The following is an 18,352-nucleotide window of genomic DNA, read 5'->3' on the forward strand; positions in this document are numbered from 1 at the left end:
GGTTCTGCTTTGCGTGGACCTGTAAGAACTGAAGACTTTGGGGTCGTCCTTACCTTAACGCTACCCTCCATTGAAACGCCGTCGTCAATCGTCTAACTGATAAATTTTACTTTTTTATTTTCCTATTGTATGAAATATCGTTGAAGTGATGGAGTGCACCTTGTTGATCCTATTTTCATAAGTGTTGGATTTGTAGGAATATTAAAAGACACTTCACACACCAATAATAACCGGTTGATCTAATAAGATGAGACACTAGATTTTTACGGATTGGGAGGATTACTCTCATAATGGACCTTTGTAAAATCTGATCTGAATTAATCGGTCAATAAATCAGATATCGATGATTAATTAAAAAAATTCACTGGTTTACACTACGTTAATTAGGTTGACTTTATATATAAATATATATATATACACACAACCATACTTCCTTAGCCATCATTCCACATGTATTCAAGATGTTTTATTGACTGAAGCTTCAAAGTCAAATATGAATTGTAAGGTGAAGAATATATTTGTGTGTATTAATCAAACCGCTTGACTCGCATTTAATTTTCCGTTCATTGGTTTGTTGATCGTTGTGCATTTTTTTTCTCTCTTCATTCTAATGAACTTCACTCAATTAAAAGAAACGATTTTTTTATAGCAGGTGACTTAAGAGTTTCGGTTGAAAAATGATAGTTTTAATTTAATTGAGATCACCTACCCCTTCAATAAAACAAGTTTGAACTATTCTCCTGGCTTTTTAGGGAAATAATGTCCCCACTTAAAAATATTAGAGAAATACAAGACATCATTTTTATTAGATCTATGGTACTTTGGTAAATTTTTTACGATAATGGTAAAAAAAGTGCTTGAATAATGGTAAATCGGGATTATTTACTCGAATAATGGATTTAGTACAGGACTACGATGTGATGCAGGGACCTCACTGCGTCTTCGATTGAAGCGTGGAGGGACGTCAGGACTGTAATACAACTCCCCCTATTGTACTTCGTTTGTTTTTCTTTTTAATTTTATTATAATGTTTTTCATAATTAATCTTTATCTAATTTATGTTTCAAAGAATATTCTTCCCAGATTTAGGTGTAAGAATAATAAAATTAGACCGGTGTGTATGTAGGGGGAGATGTCTGTATGGAGGGAGAGATGTGTGTATGGAGGGAGAGACACAGGGCAGTCATGACGTCTCCTCACATTTCAATCAAAGACACATCGGGATCCTTGCGTCACACCTTGGTCCAGTAAATATATTACTCGAGCAAATAATTTTCATTCACCATTATTCGAGTAATTTATTTTCCAGACCATTATCATAAAAATTTTGCCATTATATCTATTACAATGATTTTAAAATTTGTCATGTTCTTTCAATATTTTTTTTTAAAAATATTTTATTTGAACTTATCATATCAGTTACAACAAATTTCTAATTTTTTTTATTTTTTATTCAATTTATTGGATGTTAAACTTTAGCATAATAATATTCTTCTTGGAATTCATTGGGAAACCATGGCGATTTCTAAGATATCAACATTTAAATGAATTAAATTATAATTTTATTATTATTATTATTATTATTATTATTATTATTATTATTATTATTATTATTCTTTTACAAGATTTCTTGATCAATTTGTGTCGCCTTCCAAAAGTCTCCTATTATTTTCACATTCAAAACAATCAAATTTAAGATTTTGATTACTCGTTAAATCTGCTAACTGTTTACTTTTTTGGGTCAATTTTTTTAATTTTGACTCATCATTATTTAAATTTTATTATTAGTAAAAATATGAAAAAAAATATATTTTAAATCTTTAACCAAGTAGTTTTTAAAATATATATTTTACAAAATTTAATTATTTAAAATATTTAAAATAATAATGGTCAAAATTTTAAAAAATTTAACTTTTTGATATTCAATGATAGACACATTGATTAAGACAAAGGGAGTATTTTTCAGTAACTCCTAAAAATATGTTTTTAATCGTGAGATTCCTTGGAAATAATTTTCAATGAGTTTTAGTTGAAGAATGTTAAATATGAAGTCTCGTGTTGGACTGGCAGCCTCTTGATTCTCTTAAATTATTGCACTCTCCGGTGGTTGAATATTTTTTTTTATCTCAGACAATATTCCATAACAGATATATACATTTGTGTTCTTAGTTCAAATTTCATCAATCCAAGAAAGGACATTTGTTAACATTTTATTAATATATGATTAAAGTCTATAAATTTCCTGGGTAATTACTCATAAATAATTCATGGACGTGACTGAATAGTTGTAACATTTTATTACGTTGAGCCTGATATCATTTTAATGGTTTTTTTTCTTTCCAATAGATAATGTAGGTAAAAAAATTAATAAGTTAAATCATCTTTAAAATTAATTTGGGATCTACGGTAAATGTTATAGTACAGAACAAACTCGTCACCCCTATTTTATGAGTTTATCTAAATGATATTTTCTTGGTGTAGAGGTGCAACAGAGTGTTGACGGGATTTTTATTTGTCAAAAACGGTATGCTCGTGAAGTTTTTGCAAGGTTTGGAATGGAAGAAAGCAATGTTGTTAAAAATCCAATTGTGCCGAGAACGAAGCTCACAAAAGATGAGAATGGCGAGAAGGTGGATGAAACTATGTTCAAGCGATTGGTTGGGAGTCTTATGTATCTAACAGTGACCAGGCCGAATTTAATGTATGGAGTATGTCTCATAAGTCGATTCATGGCAAATCCAAGGATGTCTCATTGGCTTTCTGCGAAGAGGATCTTAAGATACTTAAAAGGTACAATCGAATTTGGAATCTTCTACAGGAGAAGTGAAAGCAGCAGTACGAGACTTATGGCATTCACGGATAGCGACTACGCCGGCGATTTGGATGATCGGAGAAGCACAACGGGCTGTGTGTTTTGATAGGGTCTAGTGCGATTTTTTGGGCATCGAAAAAGCAGCCTGTTGTCGCCCTTTCCACCACTGAGGCCGAATATATTGCTGCTGCGTTTTGTTATTGTCAATGTGTGTGGATTAGAAGGATCTTAGAGAAGATTGGAGCTGAAGAAGAGTCTGCAACCGTCATTCATTGTGACAACAGTTCGACGATTGCTTTGTCCAAGCATCCAGTCCTTCACGGGAAAAGTAAGCATATCGAAGTAAGGTTTCATTATCTCAGAGAGCTGGTGAATGGCGAGACTGTTAAGTTGGAGTATTGTGCAACAGAAAACCAAGTTGCGGATATCTTTACGAAGCCGTTGAAGCTGGAGCAGTTCGAGAAACTAAGAGCATTACTTGGAATTGTTAACTTGTCTGAAGTAAGCTGAATTCAGGAGAGTTAAGCTTAAGGGAGGGTATGTTGGAGTTTGAATTTGTCTTAGTTGAATAAGTCATCTACGAGTATTTAGGAGATTATATAGTGGAGTCTGTTTACGTAGTGGAGTCTGTTTCCTAGTTTATAGCTGATTATGTAGTGGAGTCTGTTTTACGTAGTGTGGAGTTTGTTTCCTAGTTTCTAGCTTGCTTCTGTTGTTTCTTTGTTTCTCCTGTAAGGCTATATAATGTCATTGTCTTTGGTTTAATAAAGTATCATTTTCAGCTTTATATTTCACAAAATATCCATGACGCAGTAAAAACTAATATGATAGGAATGCCCACATAAAATTTACATAAAAGATACTAACGTGCAAAAATTTATACAAGTAGATAATATCTATATTTGCATTCCAACACAAAAAGCAGATATGATTCCACACAATAAATAAAATTACTAAACTGAGATATACGTTGTATATTATTATAAGAAACGCATACATGTATATATTCTATATCAAACAAGGCTGCTTATAACAATGTAGAATTACAAAAGAATAGAAATATGCTTTTTTAATTTTTCACTTGCAATAGGAATTTCAAATTCTACATTTGAGTGGCAAAATTTAAAATCAGAATTTTCAAATCAAATTCGTTTCTTAATATCCAAAGAAAAAAATTGAAAAAATGTTGATGAACAATTGACACACTGTCGTTATAATGTCAAAATAAATAGCTTTAATCTCAACAAAATAAATAAGAATAGGTAGGGTAGTGAGAGTAAGGGTCGATCCACAAGGACTAGGAGTTTGACGATGTCCTCGCTTTTGAGCTTGCTTCACGCGTGATTTGTAAAAGAAATTAGATGGGAGATTTTAGAGAGTTGAAGTGAAGTAATAAAAATGATTGAAATAAAATAAAATAGTAAATTAAGAAAATAAAATTCAATTGGTAAAAATCAGCCTTGGACTAAAGCTTTTGTCTCGATTTAATGCCAACCCTTGTAACTTGTTTTTCTCTCAAATGATTGAGAATCTAAAATCAATTTTCAGATCTTAACTCTTTGTGAGCGACAATCACTTATTAATTCAACGTTTTTAAATTATGGAAAAAACCCAACTCAGATTCTATTGTCTCTACTGAGAATCTGACCCGATTTCAGTTCCCATAGCGGACCGCCGCTAAGTTGTTCCCGGGAAGTCGAATGTGCCATAGGCCGATCCTTCTTCTCAAATATTAATTGAAATCGAAATTCAATTCCAACGTGCACTTTTTGAAATGAAATCGCCTTAATTATAAAAGGATGGTCGATTACCGTTCCTTGATTTCCGAAAACTGAAAATGTAACCCTTTAGGGTATGAAGGGTTTTTCGATTCTCACGACTTAGAATCGAGTCACTGCTCTAACCCTTGGCTATAGAAAACTTAGCTAAGCATGGTATAAATCATACTTAGCATTTTGAAATAAAAATAAAGTAACTTGAAAAATAAAAGGAAAATAAAAACTTTTATAAATCTAAAGAAAGAAAGAAGTAAGAGTTGAATGAATTCTGAATGAAAATCGATGCTTAGAGGCTTACCCCACTAGGGTATTTATAGTCCTCAAAAGATCTAGAAAATAACATTCAAAACAAACGATAATTCCTAAAGATAATTCCTATAAATAAAATCAAGATAAATCCTAATTTAGAATTAAAATTTGGCTAAATCTCATTCTCCACGCCACTGCTGATCGAATCTTCTAGAAGCTGTTGATTGGGTCTTCTAGAAGCTATTGATTGGGTGCCACATCACCTGCCACATCATCATCACATCAGTCGACACATCATCGCCATGTCAGCTGCAGACTAGATGCCATGTCGGGTGTGTCATGTCCCAAGTCGTGCCCACTAATCCTGCCATGAATCCAGAAAAATCAAAAGTTGCACGATTTCGTTGTTCTTAGTATAATTTCTGGAATTCAATGTCCTACATCGAAAATGAATGAAAAGGCCTAAGTTAACAACTAAAATTATCTAATCAATGAGTAATTAATCATAAAATAATGTATAATTTAAACACTAATGAACAATACAAGCATGGACGAACATAGAAATTTATGTCAGAGGTGCGAATTTACGAAGTTATATTTAAAATTTTAGGGGATGTGAAGTTATAAAATTTTAGGAGGTGCGAAATTAGGTAATCAATAGAAAATACAAAGATAAAATCTAAAATATAAGGAAATTTAAATAGGCGTGCGATCGCATCCTCAGCAACCCTCGGTCCATCCCTGAATGCAAGGGTTCGCGATGGTTATTGGTTTGTGGCTCAAACTAAGGTATTCGAGTGGAAGGATCTATGACACTAATATCAACTATTCTTCCATGAAGGAATTACACAGTTCACATTATCTTATTTGGGCAGAGTTACCATTTTCAATTTTATGAATTTCAATACTTCGATTGTAATTTCAATTTATCTCTAGAGGGATCTATAACATTGTCTTTAGTGATTTATTTTAACGCTTATGTAGTTCTCCTTTTTCTATTTAGACGAAGAGAGTCATGAGTGTACTTTTAGAGTGCAAGGTTGTTATACATCTTTCAATTAATTTGAGCAAAAATGTTCCATTATCCTCATTTATATATATTTAGATGGATCATAAGTTTATTTTTTTAATTTAAACACGTTTACGTCGAAAACATCTTTTTGGTTATAAGCTTGCAAATTTACTGTTGGATATTAACTTATTGACTAGGATATGATAAAATTTAATCCATGAATCTCAAAAGACTATCACATCTCAGCTAATATGTTAATGTTCAGCTTAGACGACTATAATATTTTTAACGAAAAATGATGAGTTTAGAACATATGAATAGTCAGGTGACCATTTCGTAACTTTTAATAGTCAATGACTTAAAAAAACAACACCCTATAATGGGGATCATTTGTGTACTTTACCCTAAAAATAATTTTTAAACTCAAATTCAAGTTGGTGATGAACCATTAGTTATTTTCGTGTCATTATCATTTTAAGGCCTTGGATTTCATGACATTTTGACATGCATGTATAGCGTCGAGGGTTTACTGCAACCAGCAATTCAACATTGATCGAGACATGAAAAGTAGGAAAAATAAATAATCAAAGTTTAGCGTCTTTGTTAAGTAGTCATATTCTAAATTACTGGGTCTGCTGCTGTTTCTTTCAAATTTGGTTAGCAGACAATGGGTTCTGCGTTGCGCGGACCTGTAAGAACTGAATACTTTGGGGTCGTCCTTACCTTAACGCTTCCCTCCATTGAAACCCCGTCGTCAATCGTCTTACTGTTTTTTTTAGTATGTTTTATATTGTATGAAATTTCGTGGAATGTGTTGATTCAATATTCTTATGTGTGGATTTGTAGGAATATTAAAGGATAGCTCGTACTTTAATCAGGTTGACTTTATATATATACAAATCATACTTCCATTAGCCATCACCCCAAATGCATTCAAGGAATTTTCTTGACTGAAGCTTCAAGGTCAAATATGAATTATAAGGAGAAGAATAAATTTGGGTGTATTAAATAAACCGCTCAACTCGCATTTAATTTTTCGTTCTTTAGTTTGTTGATAGTTGTGCATTGTTTTTTCTTCTTTCAATTTTGTTATTAATTTGGGGTAAGTATAATTTAATATATATTTGATTAATACTCTTAATCATTTGACATTGAACTTTTACATTTTTGACATCTATAATGCTCAAACTCGAAAACTCAAAGAGTAACAATAATTCTTTTACCATCGAGTTCGCTTAGCTCGTGTTTATTCTTTCTCACTTTTTTTCACATTCAAAACATTTAACATGTTAATTAATTGAACCATTAATATTAAACGGTTTTAGTTAATCGAACTGTTAAAAATAATAATTAACCGTTAAGGATACAGTTACGAATTTTGTTGGTTAACTGTTAATAAATTAATTTTATAATTATATTTCTAATTTATTATATTTTTACACAGATAACTTAATATAATTTTATATTATTTATAATATATATATTTTTAATAAAATTTGTATACAAATAACTTAATATATATTTTTTACTTTTTATTTCTTTGAAAATATAGAAACAAACTTACACCAATATAATTATGTGTTTATTGTTAGGTCCTAAGGTATCGGGAGATGTGCATACTTACACCGGTGTAAGTATGTGTTAAGTGCTACACTTTTTTATTATGAATTATGAAAATATTTTGACAAATAATTGTAATAGGTTAACCTGTAGCCGAACCGTTAATAACGGTTAACCATTAGCGGTTAACTATTTTTTAATGATTATGTTACGGTTAGAAAAACCACATAGTTATTATAACGGTTAACCGACCGTTTAACATCAACACCTCTACCCACAACCACCAAGTGTATTATGTATATTAATTCACCACTTAAAAAAGATATTGATTTGATTAAGTGTGTCCCTAGTCCTCATCATCTTTGTAGTTTTAACATTATTTACATAATATGAATGACAGAATTTTACAACAGTCAACAAATCAACAAATGATTTGTTATTACCTATATGAACCTTATTCACGAGATCATCAATCACAAATGTTGGATTACTATCATTGCCAATGTATCACTTTGTTATTAGTCCCATTCACCTAAATGTTGCATTTAGTAATTTTATCCCTAATGATTTAGTAAGAGAATAGACCAAATTCACTTATGGCTTCATTCAATTAATGACTTATATCTCAAACATTCCGATTAGTGACTAAAATAAAAAGAATAAAAAGTTGGTTGCTAAAGTGCAAAGCTAGAAAAAGATGGATCCCTTAATATGTTCTTTTCTCAAATTAATTTAAGGGCTAAATAAAAAATTAAATGAGATATAAGATAAAAAATGATATTTCATGTTCGATATGAAAATTAAAAATTAAAATAATGTTGGAATTGAATACCGCAAAATTCACACGTTACCACTGACAGGATAAATAAATGATAAAGAATGATCGAACCAACTGAAACTGTGTCATGGTGGAAACCTCTATCTTAGAAACAAATTCGTCCCGATGTGTATAATCGCTGCTTCAGGCGAATTGTCCCCCAAGGTTAACACGAACTCTTCGAGATTTCGTACACCCAAAACCAGAGTGGACTTCGATGGTATTGCTCCTCTGATCACCGAAAATAGTAAGAAGCTTAGAAAGCTTTTAGAGAGTTTAAAGATTTTTGAGTGAATTGATGAGTTGAGAAGCTAGCAATACTTCTCTATTTATAGGTTGTACGTCAGGGGCAAAATGGTCCAACGTGCATCGTAATTATTTCTAATTAATTTATGAATTAATTCTGTCTGGAAGTTGTTATCACAACGAGTGAACTTGGCCTTAATTCAGTCCAGGTTCAAAAATTTAAAATCCAGCCGTTTGTAACTCATGCATTTATATTTATAACTCTTGCATTTACTCTGTAACCGACTTAAAAAATAATTTGGAACATAGCCTGATACTCGTTCAGGTTCACCAACGTTTCACACACTTGATTCAAGAAATTGGCTGTTATAGATTTAATTTTCAGAAATCAAAATGTTTTAACAGCTAATTAATCACTTGTTACTCTCTGAAATTTAAATCACCCAGACCACTGCAACCTATAAATATTAAATCAATTCTTTCACATTTCTTTTATGCTCAGACAATTCCTTACGAATTTTCTCTAAAAAGATAGAATCCGCGCGGACGTGTTGAAGACACGTATTGCCATGAACCACAACCACATGCACGAGATGAGACGAGACGAGACAAACGGACAGAAACAGCGGCGGTGCGCGAAATTGCCCTTTATTCTTTATCACTCAACAAGGGAGGGAAGAATGCACACTATAAATACCCAAACCAGCGGTATTTCCCACTCAATGTGGGATATTATATTTCACGTTACCAACATTCCCCCTCTAATGTGAAAGAATTCTTCTGAAACTCGAAATATAATCTTCTTAGAAGAGCAACAGCGGAGCTAGTTGCTTAAGCAATAGTGAACGTGTATCTTGAACTAGTACATAGTGATGATGAGCAATCATTCTCTTAGATAAGTGAAGCTAGTCTTGAACTTTCTAAGATAGGGGTAAACTCATAACACATAACTAACCCATTCATCCACCGAAGTCTTCGATGTGTAAGATATATATACACAAGTGTATATTTGGCCATCTTGCCTCAGAATTTTAGTAAGTGTACTAGAAAAACGTCCCAAACGTTTTTCAGAGAAGGTGGCTAATCCTTCTCACTTACGTAGGTTATTTCATCAAGTTTATCATAACATAAACCACCCTTAAACCGGGCTATGAAATAATTAAGAGCTTCTAAAATAGCTCAACCTCATAATAGGTTATGGTAAATTTTTTCAAGTTCGTTATAAAACAAACCAACGAAATTCTAGGATAAGAGTTCATTAAGAACAAATATTCAACCTCATTAATCGGTGAATTCGATATGTCCTTCTCACTAGAATCATCCAAACTTTTGGATTCAAATTCTTTAGGAGTTTTCATAAAACTCAACCTATCTAGCGGTAAGTTCATTTTTTCGTTCTCAATTAGGATTACCCACTCAACTCTTGGTTATGAACTTATTAAGAATAGATATTCAACCAAAGTCGGTAAATTCATCAAGTCTTTCTCACTAAGACCACCTAAAGTCTGGGCTATGAATTTATTAAGATTAATTAAGCTCAACCTGGGCATGCACATTGTTCTTCATAGGGATAGGTAGGGAAATGTACACTATGAGTCTTTCCATGATTTCGTTTAATCACATTGAACTTAGATAACTAAGTTGGGTATCCACCATGAATTCCTCAAACAATGGGCTTTAAACCCATCCTCCTTGATGAATCTGGGACCAGTTTCCGACTTAGCGGATCTACTAGGTTCCTTTCCGACTTCACATACTCTAAAGAGAGTACTCCATTCCTTATCAAGTGTCTAACAGATTCATTCCTTATGAAAATGTGTCTCTTCTTACCATTGTAAGGTTGGTTCTTAGCCACACTAATCGCAGCTTGTGAATAAGACAGTAAGGAAACTGGAAGAGTCGGTCTTCATCATAATGGAATTTCAGCTAATAAATTTCTGAGCCATTCAGCTTCTTGCCCATCTAAGTCAAGAGCTATAAACTCTGACTCCATAGTGGAACGAGCTATACAAGTTTGTTTTGCAAATTTTCACGAGATCGTTGCTCCACCTAAAGTAAAAATATACCTACTCATCGAGCTTACTTCATCATTATCAGAAACCCAACTGGCATCACAATATCCTTCTAACACCGCAGAATAGCCAACAAACTCAACTCTCCAATCCATCATACCCTTAAGGTACTTAAGTAAGAGACGAAGAGCGCCCAATGTTCACCACTTGGGTTGTGAGTATATCTACTAAGTCTGCTCACAGCTTAGACAATATCAGGTTGAGTATAGTTCATTAAAAACATCATGCACCCAATTATTTTAACATATTCTGTTTGGGAAATGTTATTTCCTTTATTTTTAAAGAGATGTATGCTTGAGTCATAAGGAGTTCGAACAGGGATGACGTCAAAATTGTCAAATTTCTTTAACACTTTTTCACTATAATGAGCTTGATTTAAAGATTATGTCGACTTCTCCCAAATCAGTCATCTCAAACTTAGTAGACAAAAAATCTTTTATTTTGTTAATAGACTCGATGTTAGTATTGAAAATCAACATGTCATCAACATATAAACTTATGATGACGATATCAACACCAAACATCCTCGAATACGAGTATGCATCCGAATGATTCACAACAAAACCAAAATTAAGGATAATTTTGTGAAATTTCTCGTACCATTATTTAGGATCCTGTTTGAGGCCATGAAGAGACTTTTTGAGCCTACACATTTTGCCTTCCGTACCATGCGCCTCAAAATCAAGGCGTTGCTCTATATAGATCTCCTCATCTAGATCTTCATTCAGAAATACAGTCTTTACATCCATTTGATGTAGTTGTGACTTGTGAATAGAGGTTAGTGCAAATAATGCACAGATCGTTGAGATCATTGCTACGGGAGAGTAGGTATCGAATAGGTCTATACTGAATTTTTGAGTGAATCCTTTGATGACTACCCTTGTCTTGTACTTCTGGATACACTCTGAGTTTCTTCTGGAAGACCCATATGTACCCTTTGATGATATATATGATGATGAATATATGATGCTTCAAATTTAGATCCAACTTCTTTAGTATATATAATTAACTCATCATTTTTCTTTAGGTGGTGTAAGATTGAATCTTCATCGACTCGATCCTTTAGTTTGTGGCCTCAAAAAGAAATAAAATTAACAATCTATTTTTTAATTTTATATTAAAAATATATAAATCATTGACACTACAGATTATTAAGAAAAGGACACACGATCTATCTTTTTTAAAATTTCTTTCTCTATTGAAAGAGCATCTTATTACACACAATCATGTGTTTTTAGGTAGAAATAAGGTGAAGAAGGGAAAGTAACAATTTAATTCCAGTCGACATGATTATGGAAGCTTAACGATTCTTGCGAGACAGTTATCTGCCGGACGTGTCAATGGTAGGGTGATAGTCGGTACATTTGTGTTTATCTCTTCAAGCCTGCAGAATATAAAATGAATTAAAGTTATGAGTGTTGAGGGTAAGTGAAAGACGAATGTCTAAAATTCTAGATGAATAAAAATATATATTACTTTAAAATTTTCAGGGTGATCATGGTTCTGCACGCTGATGCATGTTTTTTTTTCTTTGGATATTTATTGTGGGAAGACTTTTGCAATTTCTTTTAGAATTCAAAGTAATTGTTTACTTGTAATAGGCATGAAAAAAAAAACAGAGAGAATAAGAACTTACTTGTAATTGAGGAGGAAATAGTGGAGGAAAATGGAGACCTCCAGTTTGCCTAGCTCAGAACCAGGGCAGAATCTGCTCCCTCCTCCAAAGGGAATGAAATTTTTCCCCTTCAATCCAGGGTTCTGCATTTAGGTGAGTGTCAATTAACATCATTCCTTGGTATATGTGAAGCAAAGTCCTCTTCATATATGAATTTGGTATATTTATTTGTTTTACTGACCTCCCATCTCGAAGGAAGAAACTCTTTTGGGTTTGGATAAATGGTAGGATCCATATGAATAGCCCTACTCCAAACCAAAACTTTCCATCCATTAGGTATGGTATAACCTGTAAATCAAAGGAACCCTTTATTCTTTGAGACAAACATTGAAAGTATTTTCGATAAAAACGAAGAAACAAAGTTTAGAAAACTAACCATTAAGGTTAACATCAGTTTCAACCTGACGAAACAGCGTGAAGGCGAAATTGGCTCTTCTCATCGACTCATCAATCACCTGCAAGGAATCAAACGCAGCACGGTTAATTTGTTACGTACTACATATAGTGCTGTCGACCATCTGAGTTAATTATAAGACAACGAACCTTGGGCAGATAGACCATCTGCTTGATTTCAGTGAGGGTCAGGCCATTCTGGGAAGATGGCCTTCTCTTTATGACCCCCTGCTGTTCTTCCTTTGCTTTTTGCAACATTTCAGGATGGTGATGGAGGTAGATGGTTGCCCACATTGCAGTGTGAGCCGCGGTTTCGTGACCGGCGAACAAGAATATCAGCAACAAATCCATGAGATGCTCATCATCCAGTTTTTCACCATTGTCGTATTCTGCTTCCATGAAATAATCAATCATTTCTTTCTTGGAGTCGGGCTCCTTACTTTTGGCTCTTCTTTCTGCTACTTTGTCTTTAAATATCTTGAGCAGCATTTTTCTGGCCTAATGAACATATCAAAGTTTGGTATATATAATCAGAGCTCGTCTTATATCTGATGAAAACAAAAGTTCACAATTGATAGGATAGACGAAATTAATTCACCTCAAGTGCTCGATGGAACACAAAACCAGGGATATTAACGGGCACGGAAACAATGCCGGGGAACAAATCGTTGTAACATTTAACCAGTGACGAAAGAACCGACTCTTCAGTGGTGCCCAACACAATGTGTGCGATAACCTTGAAAGTGATCTTCCTCATCTCATAGAAGAAATTGGAGGGTCCTTTCATGGAGGAAAGCTCTTCCAATGAGCTGGTCACAATCCCTTCGATAAGCTCGATATGGGAGGCTAGTGCTTCGTCTCCATTGATGGGATTCATCGCTATCTTACGCAAACGCCTGTGCTCCGTGGCTGTAATTCCATACAGCGATTTCTTCCCCGCTAGTTGTTTTGCCGATGAAGGGTAGCCGAACAGAACGTGTTCATCGGCCAATGCCTTGCGGCAGAGCTCCGGACTGCAGACTATGATGGTTGGACTCCCAAACAAATGGGTTTTGTAAATGCCTGTTTTCCCATGCCTGCAACCACAAATTCCCTTGCACGTCAGACGACAAGCATTTCAAGGATGAAAAAGAAGAGACGATTAAGAAGCTTATAAATAACCTTTTAATCAAGTCGGTGATGAAGGTGTCTGGGTCCTGGGAATTGAAAGCTTTGAAGAAGGAATAGATGTGGCCGATGAAGGGCCATCCCATATCACCAGGAGGCAGGGTGTTTTTCTTCTTCCCCAACCTAGTAACATAGTACCATTCATTTATATTTTTAAGAAACCAAACACAATAACATATGTTGCAGCCACAACTGCCAGGATTGAACTCAGCAATTCTAGCCCCATTTTATTTTTCCTCTCTCTTTTTGCCTCTCGATACACATTTTCGGGTTCGAACGTGCTTCCTTTTATAGACACAAATCGCTGTACGTATATTGTTCTCTAGAATAGTCAATGTTTTTATTTTATGTTTATGTAATTTTTTATATGCATTCTATTATGAGTAATTATCCGAAGCATTGGTGATGAGACATGGAATAATAATTTTTATATTATTTAAGTTATAGTTTAATTTTTAAAAGTATTTTTTATATTATAAACCCATTAAGTTGTCTTTGTGATTAAAAAAATATTGTTCTTTTGATTAAATGAAATATTGTTATTTTTTGATATTATAAATTCGAACTGTTGCGTCTGTTGTGAGTAATTATCCGAAGCGTTGGTGATGAGATTAAAAAAAAAATCATACCGACACCGGGATAATATTTTTGTATTATACAATTTATAGTTTATTTTTTTAATTTTTTTTATAAATTGAATCAATAATTAATAAAATTATTGAATTGGGATATTCGTTGTGAATATATATATATATATATATATATATATATATATATATATATATATTATAAGAATTCATTATTCTTTTCTTATCTTTTCTTTTCCTCTATGCATGTTTCCCGACTGGCCATTGTATGAATCCTGACCTAAATGTTGTTCTCATGTATTAAGTCACAAGTTTATAGACCGCGAGACTGATTTTGGGATTACTCTAAGGTAAGCATCCAGGCTGATTCTTTTAACATGCAGGTATAGTGTCGTGGGATTACTGCAACCAGCAATTCAACATTGACCGAGACCTGAAAAGTAGGAAATATAAATATTCTAAACTATTGGGTCTGCTGCTATTTCTTTAAAATTTGATTAGCAGACAATGGGTTCTGCTTTGCGTGGACCTGTAAGAACTGAAGACTTTGGGGTCGTCCTTACCTTAACGCTACCCTCCATTGAAACGCCGTCGTCAATCGTCTAACTGATAAATTTTACTTTTTTATTTTCCTATTGTATGAAATATCGTTGAAGTGATGGAGTGCACCTTGTTGATCCTATTTTCATAAGTGTTGGATTTGTAGGAATATTAAAAGACACTTCACACACCAATAATAACCGGTTGATCTAATAAGATGAGACACTAGATTTTTACGGATTGGGAGGATTACTCTCGTAATGGACCTTTGTAAAATCTGATCTGAATTAATCGGTCAATAAATCAGATATCAATGATTAATTAAAAAAATTCACTGGTTTACACTACGTTAATTAGGTTGACTTTATATATAAATATATATACACACACTAACCATACTTCCTTAGCCATCATTCCACATGTATTCAAGATGTTTTATTGACTGAAGCTTCAAAGTCAAATATGAATTGTAAGGTGAAGAATATATTTGTGTGTATTAATCAAACCGCTTGACTCGCATTTAATTTTCCGTTCATTGGTTTGTTGATCGTTGTGCATTTTTTTTCTCTCTTCATTCTAATGAACTTCACTCAATTAAAAGAAACGATTTTTTTATAGCAGGTGACTTAAGAGTTTCGGTTGAAAAATGATAGTTTTAATTTAATTGAGATCACCTACCCCTTCAATAAAACAAGTTTGAACTATTCTCCTGGCTTTTTAGGGAAATAATGTCCCCACTTAAAAATATTAGAGAAATACAAGACATCATTTTTATTAGATCTATGGTACTTTGGTAAATTTTTTACGATAATGGTAAAAAAAGTGCTTGAATAATGGTAAATCGGGATTATTTACTCGAATAATGGATTTAGTACAGGACTACGATGTGATGCAGGGACCTCACTGCGTCTTCGATTGAAGCGTGGAGGGACGTCAGGACTGTAATACGACTCCCCCTATTGTACTTCGTTTGTTTTTCTTTTTAATTTTATTATAATGTTTTTCATAATTAATCTTTATCTAATTTATGTTTCAAAGAATATTCTTCCCAGATTTAGGTGTAAGAATAATAAAATTAGACCGGTGTGTATGTAGGGGGAGATGTCTGTATGGAGGGAGAGATGTGTGTATGGAGGGAGAGACACAGGGCAGTCATGACGTCTCCTCACATTTCAATCAAAGACACATCGGGATCCTTGCGTCACACCTTGGTCCAGTAAATATATTACTCGAGCAAATAATTTTCATTCACCATTATTCGAGTAATTTATTTTCCAGACCATTATCATAAAAATTTTGCCATTATATCTATTACAATGATTTTAAAATTTGTCATGTTCTTTCAATATTTTTTTAAAAAAAATATTTTATTTGAACTTATCATATCAGTTACAACAAATTTCTAATTTTTTTTTATTTTTTATTCAATTTATTGGATGTTAAACTTTAGCATAATAATATTCTTCTTGGAATTCATTGGGAAACCATGGCGATTTCTAAGATATCAACATTTAAATGAATTAAATTATAATTTTATTATTATTATTATTATTATTATTATTATTATTATTATTATTCTTTTACAAGATTTCTTGATCAATTTGTGTCGCCTTCCAAAAGTCTCCTATTATTTTCACATTCAAAACAATCAAATTTAAGATTTTGATTACTCGTTAAATCTGCTAACTGTTTACTTTTTTGGGTCAATTTTTTTAATTTTGACTCATCATTATTTAAATTTTATTATTAGTAAAAATATGAAAAAAAATATATTTTAAATCTTTAACCAAGTAGTTTTTAAAATATATATTTTACAAAATTTAATTATTTAAAATATTTAAAATAATAATGGTCAAAATTTTAAAAAATTTAACTTTTTGATATTCAATGATAGACACATTGATTAAGACAAAGGGAGTATTTTTCAGTAACTCCTAAAAATATGTTTTTTAATCGTGAGATTCCTTGGAAATAATTTTCAATGAGTTTTAGTTGAAGAATGTTAAATATGAAGTCTCGTGTTGGACTGGCAGCCTCTTGATTCTCTTAAATTATTGCACTCTCCGGTGGTTGAATATTTTTTTTTATCTCAGACAATATTCCATAACAGATATATACATTTGTGTTCTTAGTTCAAATTTCATCAATCCAAGAAAGGACATTTGTTAACATTTTATTAATATATGATTAAAGTCTATAAATTTCCTGGGTAATTACTCATAAATAATTCATGGACGTGACTGAATAGTTGTAACATTTTATTACGTTGAGCCTGATATCATTTTAATGGTTTTTTTTCTTTCCAATAGATAATGTAGGTAAAAAAATTAATAAGTTAAATCATCTTTAAAATTAATTTGGGATCTACGGTAAATGTTATAGTACAGAACAAACTCGTCACCCCTATTTTATGAGTTTATCTAAATGATATTTTTTATTCAAACTCATCACGTCAAAATGGCGAGTTCTAATAAAATATAATTTTTATTAGATTTTTTCATGTTAGAGAGATAAGTTTTAATAAAAAAATATATATTTTATTGGAACTCGTCATGCTCACGTGACAAGTTTCAAGTAATTGTAGCAAATGTCATACTTTTCAAAATAAAAAAAATTGATATCGTATTGGTCTAAATAATTAATCCACCTACGGTATTGGGCCAATTTTGCCCATTTTAATTAGCCTTTCTTGATTGTATGTGGTCCATTTCTATCAGCATTTGGATCCTTTAAGCTTGTAAATATAACCCAAATAAGCTAGACCATGACTAGATTTCTTGATATTCTTTATCCTTCAAATAAGTTTGCAAGCCTTTAGTTTTTACCAACATGTTCAATTTGAACTTGAATTATTTTGACTTCATTATTGGGCTTGTGGAAAGGTAAGCCCATTACGTCCACGATCATAAATTTGGGCTTGGTGCTCACACCATTCCCCATCCTCAAAATGATTTAACTCCAAACATGGAATATGAAAGATTGATGCATATTAAACAAGAAAGAATCTTTATCGTAAGTGGAAAAATTTAACTAAGCACCTCTTAATGATTCTACAAAGTCCTCAAATAACCAACGGATTGGTTCAAGTGGTAAGTAGCTTGATACCGCTTAAGCAAGTGTTCAAAAGTTTAAAGACTAATTTAGAATGAGAGTCATAGTTTAGGGATGAAAATAAAATATTTAAAAGTTTAAGGACCAATTTAAAATGATGGTTATAATTTAGGTCATGTGATGTAATTAACTCTAATTTTCCCTTCAACTTTGAATTTATTTCAAACATGGAAATTTGTTAAGGCGGTATCCACCTCCTATAAATTAGGAACCTATAACTAGGGATGTCATATAGATATAATTTCGTGGATTTTGTATCGTACCTGTAATTAGGGTGGGGATGAGTATAAGTCTAGTAGGTAGTGGGCGATTGTAGATGTAAAAATTCATACC

General features: G+C 32.6%; 1 pseudogene; it reads right to left on the reverse strand.

The window, feature by feature from the left end:
- Nucleotides 1–11,708: 11,708 nt before the first annotated feature.
- LOC120210002 lies at nt 11,709–14,046 on the reverse strand (annotated as a pseudogene).
- Nucleotides 14,047–18,352: the final 4,306 nt, after the last annotated feature.

Source organism: Hibiscus syriacus, unplaced genomic scaffold (assembly GCF_006381635.1).
Source record: "Hibiscus syriacus cultivar Baekdansim isolate YM2019G1 unplaced genomic scaffold, ASM638163v2 tig00021708_pilon, whole genome shotgun sequence".
In the NCBI taxonomy this organism is placed as follows: domain Eukaryota; kingdom Viridiplantae; phylum Streptophyta; class Magnoliopsida; order Malvales; family Malvaceae; genus Hibiscus; species Hibiscus syriacus.